Below are 19,166 nucleotides of genomic sequence, written 5' to 3' on the forward strand. Positions count from 1 at the left end.
GTTTTTGCAATTATTTAAAGGGGGGGGGGGGGTGAAATGCATACTGAGCTTTTTACACTGTTAAAAACTTGGATTCCCATCCTAAACATAGGCAAAGTTTCAAAAACTAATGTTGGACGTTTGGTGGAGTATTTCTGTGTTAAAAATACTCCTTTCGGTTTCTCAAAAGTTTCGGAGAGTTTTTTTCGAGTATGGCTCGACTTGACGTTAATAGGGTCCTTGTATGGGCCGTACGGGCTCTTCTCCCGGTAGGGTGCGTGCGCGTGTGACTAGAGCGAGAGAGGATATGCACGCCCGTAAAACACTGCTCTCAAGCTGCAGATCCAGTCGTCCGTGAACACTTCTGTCGGTTATAGTCCGCGCCGCGCTCCACTTCATTCCTCCACTTTGACATTAAGCGACTTCAACGCTTCAGCACAGCATTCCGGGAAGGCAGCGCTGCATTTGAACCAATTTGAATGAAGGAATGATGGGAAGCTTCACAACATCGCATCGCAAAGTGGATCTCCACACTCCAAGAAGTGTGTTTTTGACGGAGCGGTCCCAGCGATAAAGGTTCGGTCCTGCTTTGGAAGCAGCCGGTGAGTAAAACTGCTTCAAATGTCTATGCTGTTGCTTATCGTCGCGTGAGTAAACATCAGTAAACGACACAATCGCGTGCTTCGTCATTCAAATGCGCTAACGGACTTTATTGCTGTTCTATGTATAACGTTACACTAGTCGTACAAAACCGTTTTGCTTGCTACTGCTAAGGTTTAGTCACATACAATAGTCCATAAACCGAATCATGTCCTCATAAACTGCGAGTAAAGACACACAAATGTTGACAGGCCACTAAATACAGTACATACCACAGAGACGGAGGTCCTGCTGTTGCTGTTTCTATTTCAGCCTCCGAATTAGATTCTGGATCATATCTATTAGCTGAGATCGATAGCGACGGGTTTCTCCACGCTTGAGGACGTCACCGCTTTGCACATTCGTCATTCTTTAGCTCCGCCCACACGATACGCCTCCAGGCGCTTGGTTTTTTCCGGAAAGACTCGGTACAGCCCATATTTCTTTTATAAATATAATAAAACTAAAGACTTTTCGGAGATATGAAGGATGCAATACTACTCTATAGGTACTCAAGATTGACATGAGATTGACTGAAACTGAGTGTTTCATCCCCCCCCCCCCCATTAAAATGCATCCGATCACTCTGCATGATAATCTAGAAACTATGTGAATCAACACAACAACTGAAGCTGCAAACATTGTCTGTCACAACACAGCTGCAACACAAGTATTTTATCTGTGGAACGGAAAGATATTTTGAAAAAAGTTAACTCATTTTTGCCCACTTAAATGGTTAGTTCACCCAAAAATAAAAATTTGATGTTTATCTGCTTACCCCCAGTCCATCCAACATGTAGGCCTAGGTGTGTGTTTCTTCAGTGGAACTGAAGTAGAAAACAAATAAAGATTTTTTACTCCAACCGTTGCTGTGTGCCAGTCATATAATCATGTGAATGGGTTAAGGTTCTATGAGAGCAAAACATACAAACAAAAAAACATGCGTAGCAACGTGCACAAAAACCCTGCTGCTCCTGATGACACATTGATGTCTTAAGACACGAACCGATCGGTTTCTGTGAGAAACCCAACAGTGTTTATGTAATTTATTTATTTTTAACATATCCCGACGAGTCTCATCAAGTTTTCCCAACGGCAGTAACTTCCGTCTGATGCCATGAGGTCAAGCTGGTGCGATCATATATATATATATATATATATATATATATATATATATATATATATATATATATATATATATATATAATATTATATATATATATATATATATATATATATATTTATATAAATATATATATATATATATATATATATATATATATATATATATATATATATATATATATATATATATATATATATATATATGAGCCTCATTTGTGCCTGCACAGATCGATCGAATGAGGATTCTACATGGTATATATCTATGATCACGCAAGCTTGACCTCATCAGACGGTTACTGCCGATGGGAAAACTTAACGCTACAATGAAAGTCAGTAGGGTCCAAAACAACACAGTGCCCCGATCATTTTCATTGTGCATGTGGACAAAAAACACATTTTTCAAAACATCTTTTTTGTTTTACAGACGAAAGAAAGTCATATAGCCTATAGGTTTGGAATGACATAAGGGGGAGTAAGAGATGACAGAATTTTATTTCTGAACTATTCAACAATAGCTGTATTTGAAATAATGTTGCATACTGCCAATTACACTTTACTGTGAACAATTTAAAAAATGCTACCCAATACAGTGCACAGAATGCAACGCCACATGTTTTATATTGATTTGTGCCGAATCGAGGTTTCAAATTGATAGAGCTTCATGTTAAGAAATTACCACAACTAGCACTGGACACTTCCAAGAGGATCGATCAAGAGCACCAGGACATTACAGCATGTGAACCAGATCCTTTCCACAGATACAATCAGTAAACAAGTCAACAAATAAAATATTTATCATGTGGAATACGGGTATAAAACAGTTAAGAAACGGGTGCAATTAAAGACTGAAATGTGACCCTGGAGCACAAACCCAGTCATAAGTCACACGTTTATATCACGTGGCAATAGCCAACAATACATTGTATGAGTCAAAATTATCGATTTTTCTTTAATGCCAAAAATCATTAGGATATTAAGTAAAAACCATGTTCTATGATGATATTTAGTAAATTTCCTACTGTGAATATATATTTAAATGTATTAATATTAGTTATATGTGTTACTTTTGCTAAGGACTTAGACAACTTAGACTTAGACAACAACAATAGACTTTTTTACACCTTCAGACTCAAATTTTAAATAGTTGTATCTCGGCCAAATATTGTCCTATCCTAACAAGCCTATTTATTCAGCTTTCAGATGATGTTTTAAGCTCAATTATACCCTTATGACTGGTTTTGTGGTCCAGGGTCACAAATAATGCACACAGTAATATTGTGAAATTAGTGACCTCTGGTGGTAAACTTGAATGTTTTAGGCCAGGGAAGGAGACACCATTGAGCTCCACAGAAGTAATCTCAGAAGTTACTATGTTGTGATGTCATTTTGTGCGCATGCTGTAAAATTGCTTAAAACTATTTGAAAATATGAATTTATAAGTAGGGGGTATATGTTAGCTTTGATGAGCTTGACCAGCATGCTATCTATGTCCTGAAATGCTGGGATAGGTTCAAGCATCCTGTAACTTTTAGGTCAATCGGCAACTTTGGATAGATAGATATTGTGTGCAGGTGTGTTTGTGTGAAGAAAAAAAAAAAAAACAAACACCTGTGACGTTTGCTACTCCAAATGAGAGATCCATGTGTCCATTTGAAGGCACTAGATTAGCACCATTATTTCTGAACAAACACATAGCACCTGTCAAAATCCCTCTGCTGTAGAGGTCATCTCATGTAAACTGTAAACAAATCACTTCCAGTATTTAACACACACACACACACACACACACACACACACACACACACACACACACACACACACACACACACACACACACACACACACACACACACACACACACACACACACACACACACACACACAGCTATCTAAATGGGGACATTGCATTTTTTTATTTTTATATATAGATAATTGTACATTTTATAACTTAACCCGAACACACCCTAAACCTAACCATTAAAGAAAACTTTAAGCATTTTTACATTTAAAAAAATAAAAACTTTATTTTTATACCAGTTTTACAAATGAGGACATCCCCAAAGGCTTTTTGGAGATTTTGTCAGGTTTTGCTTACTTCTGGGTACAAAATTGTTCACTATTTTTGTGGGGACTCTATAGATGTAATGGTTTTATACTGTACAAACTTTAATTTTAGCACCTTACACTAACCCTACCCCAAACCTATCCATCACACAAAACTTTCCACATTTTAAAAATTTCAAAACCCTTATTCTGTATGATTTATAAGCTTGTTTCCTCAATTTAGGTCCCCGTGCACGGTGACACGAGTCCCGACGAGTGTGTGCGCATTCAGGCTAAGGTCCCCACTGGGATAGAAAAATTCTGTACACACATATACAAACATTTTTAATTTGCTAAAATATTAATATTTTATGCATATTTATAATCTTACTTTTTACAGTATAAATTTGGTCTTTATAGATGAAAATATAGATCCTTTTTAAATTTTAGGATGGTGGGGACCTTGCACCAGGACGATCATATTTGGGTCTCCATGACATCCGAAAGACTGTAAACCCCTGCTCTAAATACTTCAAACACATAACACACAAACACATTCATCAGTACCTTTCAGCATATTGTTTCATAAACACACACACACATATGCAGAAATTCTAATTCATTATAATATGCAGTGTAATTAATTTGGACCCAAACATAGATAAGCTATTCCCCAATCACTGTCGGAAACAATATTAATCATTGGGTAAGTCCATGTACCTTGATGAAATTGTTTTTGAACAAGACAAAGAGCATTGGCACATTTTAAATTTGAGTATTCAGAAATAGGTAATATTCAAATATAATATTTTGTTCTGGCTGCATAACCTACAGTTACTTCAGGAATGTTCTATCTGTCTACGGGTCTGATTTAAACATATTTACTGTCTCTCATTAGACTAATGTGGTTAGGTTTACAGCCTTTTGCTCTCTGCCAGGACATTGCACACATGTAGGAGTATGTCGGCTTTTAACTTGACTGATAAATGGAGAATGATATATGAGAGGGATCAGGCAGTGGAACAAACAGATGTCACAAGCTGTAGGCCTACAATCCTAAATAGGTGGAGAGGTTAAACTTAATATATGACAACACAAACAGGGCATGATGATAAGTAAACCAAACAATTGGATCAATAATCGAGGTCTTTCTAAGTGAACGATATGGTGTTGAGCAGTAAATAACTAAAAGTTACGATTAATCTATCGTTCAACGAAACAAATGTGATGGAGGTTTAGCTCTACCAATTTGTCTTGGTGTGCATATGTTACAGGTTTATGTTTGAATATGTGCAGTATTATTAAGTAATCCTCCTGGGTTTTTTTCTTGTTGTTTGGGGTGGGGGGTGCCTTGGGGTTCCTTGCCTTATTATGTGGGTAAACAAAAAAGTTTGCAGACAATGTTTTTCTCTACTGCTTTTAATGTTACATTTTTCGTCTGTACATTAAAAACTTGTGAGAAAAAAGTTACGATTAATATATATTTTACTGTAGAATGACAGTGATACATGATAGATGGACCTCTCAACCTTTACACTAAAAAGAACATTGAGGGGACCAAGCTAGCAACATTGTACATCAACCAATCAAACGTTAATACTTGTTCATATACTGTTCTGATTCATTCCTGTGAAATGGCTTATTCTAGACGTTATGTAGCATTGGAAAGTCCAATTCATTCATTCATCTAGATGGTCTTCTCGGCACTGTAAAGTCAGATTCATTTTAGTGAAAAAATTCTGAGTAATCTTTTTTTGTTATGTAAAAAAGTCGGAGATTGGTTAGAAATGGAAAAACCTACCATCATATATTAACTAAAAAAAGCACAAAAGTTTTTCATTTTTTTCCCATTTTCATTTTGTGTTCAGTGTTTGATATGTTTCAAAAAGATAGTCTGATTTATTCTAGTGAATCTGATTGTTCTGTAAATTAACAATAAAAATCCATTCACTGCTTTAAGTCTCTGTATGTTTATTTCAACTTCGGTTATTCATATTAAGTTGGTTATTATTATTTAAACCCTAAAATAGACCATCACTCGTTACTTTCACTCAAACCCTTTTTGTGAATTTCTGTTTGTAGTTAAATTATTTTTAAAAACCAGTAGCTTATTAAAACTAAATTAAATCATGATCAGCTTGTGCTTTGGTAAGGTACAGTTTCAAAACAGCTTCTCCAAAACTGGTGCTGATCAACACCTGCGTCTTCCAGTTTGAGTGACGCTTCACACTTCTGAGAAGGAGAATGAACAGAGACTGAAAGACAGGCGGTTGGTTGACGTGGCAGGGGAATGATCCCTATCCCATGGGTCAGCGAGGTGCTGTTACTTGTTAAAATGTACGACTGACACATCCTCAACAGACACAACAATCACAACGGGATGAAGAATGATACGTTGACACAAGCTCCACGTCGCTGTCTCAGACAGGAATGTCTACTCTACACCCAAAGGGGCATACACATTCAGGCTTAAAAAGGTACGCCTAAAAACCCTATGTAGGGTGGATGCACACATATTAGATACTTAGATAATGTTTCAGAAAATTCAAAATGTGTAATCTTCATTTTAGTGGATTGTACTGGACTAAACACAATTTCATCTTATTTCAGTAATCAAGCTAACAGTAGTACCTAACAATAGTCTCAAGAACTTCTACCATTGAAAATCTCGGTTTTAGAGAATTTCAACAAGTTCTTTCAACATCCCCAGACCCCACCACAACTACCTGTTTTTTGTCTACTTCTCTGGATGAGCAGTAAAAGGCCATTAGGTACGTGATTAGGCAGTGTGCTCATGGAACCCAAACCTGCCGTGCCTTCACATATCCCCAGAAAGCCCCCTCTTTTTTAAATACAGCTGCCCTGGATAGCAGTAATGGTCGTACCGGTATGCTTATACTGACACCTAAATAAATCAAGATGCTTCTATATTTTACTGCCACACATTACCCACAATGATCTGACACCCACCCAGTTTTTTGCTGAAAAAGTAAGGATTTTGACTTTAAATTCAGGTCAAATTTTAAGTATCAAATAATAGTATTAGAGAACATACTACTCTTTTTATATACTGTTTTTGGCCTACTATATAGTATGTTATTGCGGATACAGCCACAGACCTTGTGAGTGTGTCACCTCGCGGACACTGATGTAGCTCTCGTTCCCTGATGGAGGGAAAGGAGATGTGTCAAAATACAGAAAAGGCCAATGGAATTGGTGTGTGGAATTTGCATGCCAGGCCATACCCCCAGACATAAAGCTTTATAAGGAGAACCATCTGTACTACACACTTCAGGTTGTTACTGAGCCAAGACAGCATCTCGACCCCTCAGAGGCAGCTCAAGTTGTGGCAGGAGGGACACGCAATCTGAACACAAACCGCTCTGGGCTCACTTGGTTTTTCGGTTCGAGAATTCCAATGTAGTTTGGTCATCAGATGCCTTTGTACAAATCAGCTGTTCATCATGGCTGATTCTTCAGACAAATCTCTACAAATTATTCGTTCATAACATACACTTGTTTATTGCAATTTCAACCGCTTCCGAACTAAAACGCAGCTGCGTGCCTTGCCAGTTTAAAATGGTGTTACGAGTGCCTAAAGCGCACCCACAGATCCAGCTGTCACAGTGTGTGCAAAACAGAATCTGCATCCATCCATCATCTTCCACTTATCTGGGGCCGGGTCGCGGGGGCAACAGTCTAAGCAGAGACACCCAGACTTTCTTCTCTCTGGCCACTTCCTCCAGCTACCCCGAGGCATTCCCAGGCCAGCTGGAAGATATAATCCCTCCAGGGTGTCCTGGGTCTTCCCCGGGGCCTCCTCCCAGTGGGACGTGCCTGTATCCGGGATCTTGTCCTTTCGGTCATGATCCACAGCTCATGACCATAGGTGAGAGTAGGAACGTAGATTGAATGGTAAATCGAGAGATTCGCCTTACGGCTCAGCTCCTTCATCACCACGACAGATCGGTACATCGCCCGCATTACTGCAGATGCTGCACCGATCCGTCTGTCAATCTCTCGTTCCATCCTTCCCTCACTCGTGAACAAGACCCCAAGATACTTAAACTCCTCCACTTGAGGCAAGAACTCTCCACCAACCTGAAGTGAGCAAGCTTCCCTTTTCCAACTGAGAACCATTGCCTCGGACTTGGAGGTGCTGATTCTCATCCCAGCCGCTTCACACTCGGTAAAAATGCGGTAAGCACTGGATCTCTGACTGAACTCTTTTCTCTGTCACTGGATTGAAGATTTCCTCACTGGCAGACCTCAGGTGGTGAGAGTAGGACAGTTCACCTCCACCTTTTTCACCGTGAGTGTGGGAGCTCCACAGGGTTGTGTCCTCAGTCCCCTGCTCTACTCTCTCTACACGCATGACTGTTTGTCCACACACAGCTCCACCTCTGTCATCAAGTTTGCGGATGATACTGTTGTCCTGGGCCTCATTTCCAACAACAATGAGACCGCATACTTGGACGAGGTGGAGCAACTGGCATCATGGTGCCAAGACAACTGTCTCCTTCTGAATGTGAACAAGAACAAAGAACTGATTGTGGACTTCAGGAAGAGACAGCAACGGTCATATTCCCCTCTCATGATCAGCGGGACACCAGTAGAGAGAGTGAGCAGCTTCAAATACCTGGGTGTGAACATCTCCGAGGACCTGACCTGGACTGCACATATCCAGTCTCAGGTGAAAAAGGGAAAGGCAAAGACTGTACCACCTGCGCCAGCTGAGGAAATTCCGGGTCTCACCAGCTATCCTGAAAACTTTCTATTCAGGGGCGATAGAAAGTTTACTGACTCAGTGCATCACAGCGTGGTATGGTAACAGCACCAGTCACGACTGCAAAGCCCTGCAAAGAGTGGTGCGCTTGTCCGAGCGCATCTCAGGGTCAGCTCTCCCGTCTCTGCAGGACATCTACATCAAACGATGCAGAGGCAGAGCTACAAAAATCATCAAGGACATTAATCACCCGGCCAACCCCCACTTCACCCGGCTGCCTTCTGGTAAATGTTCCGTAGCCTGATGGCCAAAACTGAGAGACTCAGGAGGAGTTTCTTCCCACAGGCCATCAGACTCCTGAACGCTGTCACTTAACAACATGTGACTTCACCTCACTCAGTATTAACAAACTCACATACTGATATTGCACTGCACTTTATTCTTGTGTTCCATGTAACTACTCATTATAATGCTGTTTGCACATTACACTCCTGCACTTCTGTTATCCACGTATTTATTTTTATAGTCTCCAGTTTACTTTATCTCACTTATTTTATTCCACATATCTTATTTCTTTTACTTGATTTATTCATAATTCTACATATGTATACATATAGCACCTTTATCCTATTCCTATTTTATAATTTATTGTGCTTTTTTTGTTAATTGTTATTTGCTGTCCATGGAGCGGACCGGTTTAAATTTCACTGCCGGTTGTATTCTTTATAACTGTGTGTGACAAATAAAACTCTTGAACTTGAACTTGTACTTGCATTTTGCCCCGTCACTCTCAATTTTAAAGTGCTCCCATGCTTTCTTTGCCCCCTTCATTGCCCGCTTAGAAAGCTGGTCATGACTTCTTCTTGTGGATATTACAAATGTCTGGGAGCGCTCTGGCGGTCTCTAGGGGTGCAAAAATATATTACAACTAAATTCAAAGCACGTCATTGACTCCACTTAACCGAGCAAAATGTTTCACTTGGTTACGCAATTTTTAACGGTTAATCGGTTAACCATGGACACCCCTAGTATTAACAGCCTAAATCATTGAAATTTTCCTAAAAGTTGATGGAAATTTAAGTGACCAACCTTTTCCATCCCTAGAACTTTCCATCAATAACAAGAAGGAATGAAGCTGTTTGTCAGGATGTAACTTATGATTTGCTCTAGAGCTCCGTTTTATCTTCCTGGAAACAGACCACTGTCTGTGGTTATGAAAAACCTGTCACTGAATATAGAGTACTATGAGGTGCCATCTTTTTTTCCATAGTTGCATAGTTGGTCCACTCATATGCTTGTGGCAGCTGATCACAGACCTGGAAGGCATTTTCACACACTCGCTACTGATCAGATAATGGGGCTCATTTAACTCTGCACCTGCTCTTTAATATACTCAAGGCTTAAAATGACACATGGATAGGATTTCAAAGAGTAAATTTCAATTATAAACTAGCTAACACATTTATGACTCTGCACAGAAACCTACATGAAAAAAAAACCATGCAATATAATAATAGCCATTAAAAGACTAAAGAACTTACTTGCCGCCTCTTTGTTGCCAACTGACTAAACCTGACAATAAATTGCATCCAGCTATGAAGAGATACTCATCCATATTTTCTCTGACAAGGTCATGATATTAATGAATACAAATTCTGACAAAAAAAATCCATTTTTTTTTTGTTTTTTGTCTGACATATCCACCATTTTTGGGGGGGTGATGGTTAAAAAAGAATTAGTTTTTGTGGAAAACTTAAGTTACATTCAACTATTTCTTCCAAAGAAACAGCTGATATAGCATACATGTCATCTTCCTAGTAAAACACCAGAATATTTTTCTATTCATTTTGATTTCATCACAGTTCCCTGAAACTGGTGGTGCCTCATGCTACCTATGTAGTCGTGGATGAGGCTAAATCTAGCTGGCGATTTACTTTGGCAGGTAATTGGGATAATCTGTCCACTAAACAGCCAACACTTTAGACATGCCTTTGAGACACAGTGGAATGTTTGTCTGCCATTTTGCTTCTGGGCAGTAGCCTGTACAAGGCCGTTGACTCGGAGCTTGAAGTGCTGACTAAGTTAATTTCAGACAAATGAGTGGCCTAGCGTGTATTTATAGAGTTACAAGTGGTGAGTTAAGTGATTTATTACTCTTAACACCTTATTCAAACAGCACAACAGTTATTTTGGCAGACATATCAGTCTGTTGTTGACCTCTTTGTTCAAGGACAAGGTAACAATGGCATATGATTAAATTAATCACATTGCTATTAAAAATGAGCCATTTTTTAAAATTCTGTTTTGAAAACAAAACTGCCTCATTACATAAAATTGCACTCTAATACAACTCCAAATGAAAACATTGTTCTTGGATAGTATGACCATGTTTGGTCACTAAAAACAGGTGCCCACATACCAACCAGAGGTGATTTTTCAGACCACAATAAACTGTAATTAAACCTTTGGACATCCTTGGCGAGGGACACATATCAGTGACACTGAAGTAGTTCATTCTTCTGTTTCGTCTTTCTCTGTCAAAATAAGGTTTCATGCTTTGACCGTGTTTCAAAGTGTCAAAGAAAATTTCACAGAACACAGCACATTTCTGGAGAATTGTCATTTATATAGTTTGACATGTTTCCCACCCATTTCTGTTCACATGAAATCACTGGATCGGCTGCCAATAGAAGCTCATTTAGGACCTGGTGTTCTTTAACCAATCCAAGGTAAAAGGTATCTGCCAGACGTATAAAATCAGCATATAATTATAAAAATTAAGAACATAGACAGATTATCAAAGAGATGCACCACATTTGATTATTGAAGGGAATACTGTGAGGTGAAATTTTAAATCGAACCTGTTTTAAGTTAAAATATTATGCTGACCTCTGCTGGTCATGATGTGGCTACACACTTATTAATTATTTGTAAAGTTGTGCCAGTTACACAGTCAAGTCTGGCCAGTTAGACAGGACATATCTGACCAAAGTTTACAATGACAAACCATAGTTTTATGGGATTTTAAGGGATGGTTATATCTTAAATTACTGGCAATCTGGCACAACACTAGCAGACCATCAAAGACCACCCAAAATTGTAATTGTTTTGAGCAAGTAGCCTACAGTACCAGCCAGTGCTCAAAACAATATCCTTACCTTAGCAAGATTCGCAACAGAAGTAGTGATGTTACGTTCTGTGCCGAGGATTTGGAGCGTGTGTCGAGAAATCCCGGGAACTTTCAGTGAAGCGCGTGTTGTCAGATTGGGTTGACGATTTCCAGCCCAAAAGCTCACTAAAACCCACCCAATCCAAGAAAAAAAAAACGCTTAAAAAAATGTTAACTAATAAAATAATGTAAAATAATTGCATTGCCATGTCAGTCAAGATTAATTAGCACCATTTTATTTCCTTAAAACAAAATAATGACAAAAAAATAAAATAAAAAATAAAATTAAAATAAATAAATAAATAAATAAATAAATAAATAATCAATTTCCCAGGAAAGCGGATCAAAACAGGGCAAATTCATGTATGACTAAAATTTCCAAGTGGAAACTGTAAAAATCTCGAAATTAACCGATGATGATCATTTTCAAATGTCAACAGTAAGTATAAACTAATTTAAGTGCAAAAAAGTGCCCAATAAGTGATTGAAATAACCAACGTAATTAGCAGGCATTAGGCTACACACACATTAATGCACACGCACAGCCAAAATGTCATTCACTGATACTGTATGATAAACCTACAACCAAAAATGAACAAGAACGCGTTTATTGTGTTGTGCTTAGACAGAACTACAGTAACGTTATGTATTTCGTGAAGTACATATTTATAGAACATAACGCAGAACAAATTGATAAAGCTACACTGTGTGATATTTTCCCCCATCTAGTGGTGAAAAGGTATATGACCATCCAATGATTAATAGTTTCTGTTCCTCTCAATTTCGATTTCGTTTCAACTCCTATGGTGGCCGATTTAGTCATGGCTTCCAGTTCGACCTCTTCGGTGAGTGTTACTTCAAGTGATGAGGTTACTTTTGAAAACTATTATAATTTGCAGTTATTTAATTTGCCAAATGATCTATGATCAAATTAATCTATGTAAAATAAATAATAGTTTTACGTTTTCGTTATTTTTTTACCATTTCATTGCTAACATCATCTATCAGGTTCCCAGACGAATGCAAGCTAATCTTAGTAAAGTAACTTTTATCAGTGCTATCGTTATTCTGTATATTGTACGACAGCACTAGCGTAAGGCAAACAAATTATAATGCAATTAAAATATTAATCTCATGTTATCCGTCATAGAACACGGATTTATGTTATAAGGTAAACAATACTTTTTCATTGACACGAGGAAAACTATCCTAGACGTTGTTCTAGTGTTATGCACAGCACACCATGATATAATTAGCCAAGCAACAATAAAACTTCCAATATACACAAATAGGCTGAATTAATATTACCTGTCGAGAAGAAAGCAGGCAACGTCGGTGTTCTTTTTAAAATCGTTGCTCCTCATGAGCTCTTTCCATCTTGGAAAGGCCACTCCAATATTTACTTTTGTCTTGTTGATTTGCCTGTTGCGTTGCCGTCTTAATTCTCTTTTCCGCTTCCTTGGCGACTCATTTCCTGATGGTTAAGCGAACTGTGCAGGCTCAGACTGAGCTTGACGACGTAGATGTGACGTGAGCAACCTGTCTGACAGCTGTAGGTCTTCTAGTAGTTGTGGAAAGTGAAATCTGAATCACATTGTTTAAATATTTTCTCCCGTTGCTTTTGGTTCACTATGGGCTTCTCCCCATTCTTCTCCCTTGACTTTATCAGACTTTATGTCTCCACGTCCCCCGACTGTCTCAACAGTAAAAGATTGCCTGCGAGCGTCTCCTCAGGTCTATACGGTAATTTCTCAACTGTGCGACAGAGCCGCGTTGGTTATAACGCAATAGTTAGCCTATTTTTACAAAAACAGCTTCTGCAGGGCGATAGTGTAAGATACAAGGTAATGGAGCCTTTTATGCATTGTCGTGTTTCTTTAGAAATAAACAATAGACAAATGGAGTCTTCAAACGCCTCTGATGTAAAGTTATTCACTGTCAAAGTGACTCAAAAATGAATGGGAGTCAATGGGATGCTAACAGCAGGTGATGGCTTGGTTAGCAATGGCAGCCCCTATGGGTGGAACGCTTTCCGAGTCCTAGATTACCCCCTTGACAGAAAAGGACCGCCTTTTGTAAATGTCCTCCAATCAGTAAATTAGTTCTTGTTGCCAGACAGAACTACTTGCATGGCCAATCACATCGAAGCAAGACCAGAGTGAGCTATTTTAATTAATTATGATTTTGAGTTCATTCATTCATTTATGCATTTTGTAGGTTAACAAGTTATACAAACTTATATTTTTCAGTTTTTGGACTAAACTAGTAATATTTAGTCAAGATTACTTGATTTGTTTAAGTAAAGACAATATATATATTGTGACGGGTCGGAGCACACGACAGACACAGGGGGTGTGGCGTCAGCCCTTGAAGAGGCATTTATTTACATCAAACACATAACTTGTTCACAAACGGGGAATTAACAGACACTACAGGGGATCTGGTGTCCTCGGGGCAACATTAACTCGTCTCGGAAGGGTAGTGAGTGGACAGAATGGGTCCAGGAATGGGGCGGGGTCCGGCGGTCGCACACGCTTCACCCTGGTCCGAGGCGCGAGGGGCAGCGGCTTCGATGCGGCGGCTCATCCTCTTCAGCTGCGGACATCGAGGGGAAGAGCGGCTCGGCATACTAGCCCGTCAGCGGCATTACGTGAGCACTTCCATCCTGGATGGCAGGGGAGTCCCTCCGCGCTCCCTTCATGGACCTACGAGGACACCAGCGTGCATGCACAAGGGGAGAGGCCGGCCTCCTGGAGAGAGGCACGCTCAGCACTTAACAGTGGTGGTGATGAGGCTTCATGATACTCAGGTGTGCCTCATCACTCACAGCCATTTCTCAATTCTCAGTAGTTTCAGCTCCCCTCCTCTCTCTATTACCCACACCAGTCGGGAACCTGGTGAAGGGCAGTGATTTCAAAGACGGGGTGGCGCTGATCATGTGGGAGAGGCAGTCGCTTCGTCACATTCCCCTCCCCTAAGCATCATCCCCGTGGTAATAATGCCGCCCACACGGGAGTGCTACTTCCTCACCTAAGCCCAAACGGTCGGAGTAGGAGGTTCCAGGATACCTCTTCGGGCACTCCCCCTTGCTCGCCGCACCCAGAACGGACATAAATGCACTGGGATTAGGTACAGCCTCACCCAACCACAGGGTAAATGATAATAAACAGAATATCACTTACCCTTGTGTGGTTGGGAGGCTGCATCCATTGTTTTCTTTGTCCCAGTTCGGGGTTCCAAGACTTCTGCGAGCGCAAGGGGAATGACGTCATCAGCTGGTAGGCTGTCTAAGCTCCACCTTGCCCGCATTCTCCACCAGTGTGACGGGTCGGAACACACGACAGACACAGGGGGTGTGGCGTCAGCCCTCGAAGAGGCATTAATTCACATCAAACACATAACTTGTTCACAAACGGGGAATTAACAGACACTACAGGGGATCTGGTGTCCTCGGGGCAACATTAACTCGTCTCGGAAGGGTAGTGAGTGGACAGAATGGGTCCAGGAAAGGGGCGGGGTCCGGCGGTCGCACACGTTTCACCCTGGTCCGAGGCACGAGGGGCAGCGGCTTCGATGCGGCGGCTCATCCTCTTCAGCTGCGGACATCGAGGGGAAGAGCGGCTCGGCATACAAGCCTGTCAGCGGCATTACGTGAGCACTTCCATCCTGGACAGCAGGGGAGTCCCTCCACGCTCCCTTCATGGACCTACGAGGACACCAGCGTGCATGCACAAGGGAAGAGGCCGGCCTCCTGGAGAGAGGCACGCTCAGCACTTAACAGTGGCAGTGATGAGGCTTCATGATACTCAGGTGTGCCTCATCACTCACAGCCATTTCTCAATTCTCAGTAGTTTCAGCTCCCCTCCTCTCTCTATTACCCACACCAGTCGGGAACCTGGTGAAGGGCGGCGATTTCAAAGACGGGGTGGCGCTGATCATGTGGGAGAGGCAGTCGCTTCGTCACATTCCACTCCCCTAAGCATCATCCCCGTGGTAATACTGCCGCCCACACGGGAGTGCTACTTCCTCACCTAAGCCCAAACGGTCGGAGTAGGCGGTTCCAGGATACCTCTTCGGGCACTCCCCCTTGCTCGCCGCACCCAGAACGGACAGAAATGCACTGGGATTAGGTACAGCCTCACCCAACCACAGGGTAAATGATAATAAACAGAATATCACTTACCCTTGTGTGGTTGGGAGGCTGCATCCATTATTTTCTTTGTCCCAGTTCGGGGTTCCAAGACTTCTGCGAGCGCAAGGGGAATGACGTCATCAGCTGGTAGGCTGTCTAAGCTCCACCTTGCCCGCATCCTCCACCAGTGTGACAGGTCGGAGCACACGGCATACACAGGGGGTGTGGCGTCAGCCCTTGAAGAGGCATTTATTCACATCAAACACATAACTTGTTCACAAACGGGGAATTAACAGACTCTACAGGGGATCTGGTGTCCTCGGGGCAACATTAACTCGTCTCGGAAGGGTAGTGAGTGGACAGAATGGGTCCAGGAAAGGGGCGTGGTCCGGCGGTCGCACACGCTTCACCCTGGTCCGAGGCACGAGGTGCAGCGGCTTCGATGCGGCGGCTCATCCTCTTCAGCTGCGGACATCGAGGGGAAGAGCGGCTCGGCATACTAGCCTGTCAGCGGCATTACGTGAGCACTTCCATCCTGGACGGCAGGGGAGTCCCTCCGCGCTCCCTTCATGGACCTACGAGGACACCAGCGTGCATGCACAAGGGGAGAGGCCGGCCTCCTGGAGAGAGGCACGCTCAGCACTTAACAGTGGCAGTGATGAGGCTTCATGATACTCAGGTGTGCCTCGTCACTCACAGCCATTTCTCAATTCTCAGTAGTTTCAGCTCCCCTCCTCTCTATTACCCACACCAGTCGGGAACCTGGTGAAGGGCGGCGATTTCAAAGACGGGGTGGCGCTGATCATGTGGGAGAGGCAGTCGCTTCGTAACAATATATATATATATATATATATATACAATATGTATTATTTTAAAAGAACATGATTTAAGATAACAAGCATTCTGGGTGATTAATAGGCCTGTCCTCGACTAAGGATTTAGACAATCGAATCAGACTTGTCGAATCTCTCTATGTTCGACCAAAAGTCGAATCATCTATGTGTGTGTGAATGGGTTGGGAGAGGCACAACACTTGTCAGCAGAAGGGTAAAACTATTTTTATTTTCCTTTACACACTGCACACACCAAACACTTTTAATAAAGCGACCAAAACTGCCTGCCAACTGATAGACGAACTGACAATGGCTTTCTTATTTAGGTTTAAATAGCCTAAAAGGTAATGTGGTGGATAAAAAGTCATAAACCGTTTTCTCATAACATGTTAAAGCCGCGATCGAAATACAGAACATCACACAAATATATAAAAGAACATTTTGATAAATAAACCTAAAAAAAATACCTGCATAGAGAAGAAAATAACACTTAGAGTGCATTTACATGCACGTTCTGAAGCCGATTGTGCCTAAAGCGGGTGAAGGACGCGAAGCTCAGCCCCGTGCCTCAGGATCTCACACCGCCACCTGACGCGCACATTATATACACGCGAGCTCAATTTTGAATTGACTGACAGATGAGCTGTACGAAAGCGCTCTGTGGTGCGGCAGGATTTTAAACAACTTCCTGAGTGGCCGCGGACAGGCGCTGAATGCTGCCGCCGGTGTGTGTACACTCATTGAATGTGTTCTAATTTTTTTTTCTAACGTGAAGCTCAGCGCCCTTAAAGGGGTCGCACACCGATGCTCAGCTCAGCTCAGCGCTGCGACACTTCTTTAAAATATTGAGCACCCCCATATTGCCAAAATGGTATGATCCTCGTTTAATAACACCCGCGAAAATTCGACCGTGAGATCGGTGGTCGAATCAGGCTCTGCATATCGATGCATCGAATCTTCGACTTTTCGGGGTCACCCCTAGTGATAAATAAGCTGGCCACCAGCCTACAGTGGGTTAGGATCAGGAATAACATTATTATAACCATCCTTTTGTATTAAGCCACAGAAAGAGGTGCAATAAGTTCATGACCTTTTTTAGGAACAAAGTAGACAACATCCACTTGCTTCTATCTAGCACCTCCGCTCTGCCTGTCCCGTCTGTTGATCCACAGCCAGGGACCTTCCAACATCTCTGCTGCTTCTCCATCATCACACAGCGTGAGGTTGAGGACATCATCAGAAAAATTAAACCACCCACCAGTGCACTGGATCCTTTTCCTTCAGCCTTGGTAAAATCTAACCTCTGTGTCTTAAGTCCATTTATAACCAAGATTATTAATAATTCCCTTCAGGCTGGCCATGTTCCTTCATCTCTAAAAAACTGCTATCATAAGACCACTTCTTAAAAAACCCACTTTAGACCCAGATGTTATTGACAACTACAGGCCCATCTCCAACCTCCCACACCTCTCTAAGGTGCTGGAAAAAGTTGTTGCTGCACAGCTTCAGGTCCATTTGGAGCATAACAATCTATATGAGAAATTTCAGTCTGGTTTCCACTCAGGACACAGCACAGAAACAGCTTTGGTCAGGGTCACAAACGATCTATTGATGGCGGCAGATGCTGGTTCCCCATCCCTTCTCATCCTCCTGGACTTAACTGCAGCTTTCGATACAGTTTATCAACATCCTCCTTCAACGGTTACATTACACCATTGGTCTCTCTGACTCGGTCCAATGGTTTTCTTCTTATCTCACTGGGAGATTTGAATATTTTGAGTTGGGAGAAGCTACATCCCTGTCACACAATGTCAACTGCGGTGTCCCTCAAGGCTCAGTGCTCGGCCCCACCCTGTTCATCCTCTACATGCTCCCCCTTGGCCGTCTCATCAGCCGGCATGGGATTTCTTTTCACTGCTATGCTGATGACGCTCGACTTTACATTAGGTCAAATTCATCTCCCTCTGCTGACCTCACACCATCCGCTTTGATCACTTGCCTGGATAAGATAAAGGCGTGGATGAAGCAAAACTTTCTGCAGCTAAACAGCTCCAGGACTGAAGCTATCCTAGTCGGCACTCCACTTCAGGTCCAGAAGTCCCTTATCACCAGCATTGCTTTCTCTGATCAGGTCATTCTACTTTCCACTTCAGTCACCAATCTGGGGGTCAGAATGGAATCGCAGCTTACTTTTGAAGCTCACATCGAACACCTTTATAAGACCTCCTTCTTCCACCTCAGAAAAATTGCCAAACTTCGTCCCATTCTAACACTGGCAGATGCAGAGAAGCTTGTCCACGCCTTTATCTCCTCCAGGCTGGACTTCTGCAATGCGCTCCTTATCGGCATCTCTAGCAAAAATCTCCAGAGGCTGCAGTGTATTCAGAACATCGCTGCTAGGATCCTCATGAGGGTGCGCAAATACAACCACATCACCCCCATTCTAAAATCACTCCACTGGCTTCCTGTGTTGTTCAGGATCGAGTACAAGCTCTCTCCTTACCCAGCAGTATATCCACG

This window comes from Pseudorasbora parva, chromosome 18 (assembly GCF_024679245.1).
Source record: "Pseudorasbora parva isolate DD20220531a chromosome 18, ASM2467924v1, whole genome shotgun sequence".
NCBI lineage: Eukaryota > Metazoa > Chordata > Actinopteri > Cypriniformes > Gobionidae > Pseudorasbora > Pseudorasbora parva.